Source organism: Schistocerca cancellata, chromosome 9 (assembly GCF_023864275.1).
Source record: "Schistocerca cancellata isolate TAMUIC-IGC-003103 chromosome 9, iqSchCanc2.1, whole genome shotgun sequence".
In the NCBI taxonomy this organism is placed as follows: Eukaryota; Metazoa; Arthropoda; class Insecta; order Orthoptera; family Acrididae; genus Schistocerca; species Schistocerca cancellata.
This window is the reverse complement of record NC_064634.1, coordinates 457,838,023-457,839,866: the sequence shown is the minus strand read 5'-3', so window position 1 is coordinate 457,839,866 and position 1,844 is coordinate 457,838,023.

The window sequence follows — 1,844 nt, the reverse complement described above, 5'->3', positions numbered from 1 at the left end:
TAGCCTTTTGCTCTCCGTATTTGACTCCTACAACCTTCGTAATTTGAAAGAGATCATCCCATTGTCACAAGCCTTCTCTAAGTTTACAAATGCTAGAAATGTAGGTTCGCCTTTCCTTAATCTACTTTCTAAGATCAGTTGTATGGTCAGTATTGCCTCACATCCGAACATTTCTACAGAATCCAAACTGATACTCCCTGAGGTCAGCTTCTACCAGTTTTTCTATTTTTCTTTAATGAACTCTTGTTGCAGTACTAGAGAAGGAAAGTTGCTAATCATCATATAATGGAGATGCTGAGTTGTGATAGGCACAACAAAAAGATTCACACAATTATAGCTTTCGGCTATTAAGGCCTGTGTCAGCAGTAGACATGCTCATGTGTGTGCGCTCATGCTCATGCTCATGCTCATGCAATTGCAACTTGCACAAATGTTTGCAGTCTCAGAACTGAAACCACACTGCAAGCATCAGGACCAGTGCATGATGACAGTGGCAACTGGATGGGGGTAAAGAGGAGGCTGGGGTGGGGGTAAAGAGGGATAGTTCGGTGGGAGTGGCAGACAGTGAAGTGTTACAGTTTAAACGGAGGGTAGGAGAGGTGGTGTGGAGGGGGTAAGTAGCAGAAATGAGAAATAAAAAGAAGAAATTAAGACTGGGTGTGGCAGTGAAATGATGGCTGTGTAGTGCTGGAATAACAACACGGAAGGGGCCTGGTGGGTGAGGACAGTGACTAATGAAGTTTGAGGTGAGGAGGGTTATGGGTACGCAGGATGTATGGCAGAGAGACAGATGGGAACTTTTACATTCTTGTTGAAGTCTGAGGGTAGTTTGCCTGTCTCGTACATCTTGCTCCCCAAGTGGTAGAGTTTTATCAGGAATGGCTCTCCCTAGGCTATCAGTAGTTCCAAATGGAATGTTGTCTACTCCTGGGGCCTTTTTTTTGGCTTAGGTCCTTCAGTGCTATGTCAAATTCTTCATGCAGTATCATATGGCCCATTTAATCTTAAATTACATCCTCTTCCATTTCTGTAATATTGCACTAAACTACATAGGCCTTGTATAGACACTGTATACTCCTTACACGTTCCTGCTTTTGCTTCTTTGCTTAGGGCTGGTTCTCCATCTGAGTTATTGAAATTAATATAAGTCGATCTTTTTTCTCCAAAGGTCTCATTAATTTTCTTGTAGACACTATCTTACACCTAGTGATATATGCCTCTAAATCGTTACATTTATCTTCCAGACACCCCTGTTTATCTATTTTGTGCTTCGTATCAATCTCATTTTGAGATGTTTGTATTCCTTTTTGCCTGCTTCACTTGCTGCATTTTTGTATTTTCTCCTTCCATCAATTAAATTCAGTATCTCTTCTGTTACCCAAGGATTACTACTAGCCCTTGTCCTTTCACCTACTTGATCCCGTGCTGCCTTCACTTTCGTCTCTCAAAGACACTCATTTTTTCTGCACTGTATTTCCTTCCCCCGTTCTTTCTCCACTGTATTTTCTTCCCTCATACTTGGCAATTGTTTGCTAATGGTGTCTCTGAAACTGTCTAGAATCTTTGTTTATTTCAGGTTACCCAGATCCCATCTCCTTAAGTTCCTACCTTTTTAGTTTCTTCAGTTTTAATATACAGTTCATAATCAATGAACTATGGTCAGGCAGCATCTGCCCCTGGAAAGTCTTTGAAATTTAATACCTGGTTCCTAAATCTGTCTTAGCATTATATAATGTATATCTCCCAGTGTCTCCTGGCCTCCACCATGTATACAGCTGTTTGTCATGATTCCTAAAGAAAGTGTAAGCTATGATTAGGTTACACTCCGTGCAAATTTCATCAGG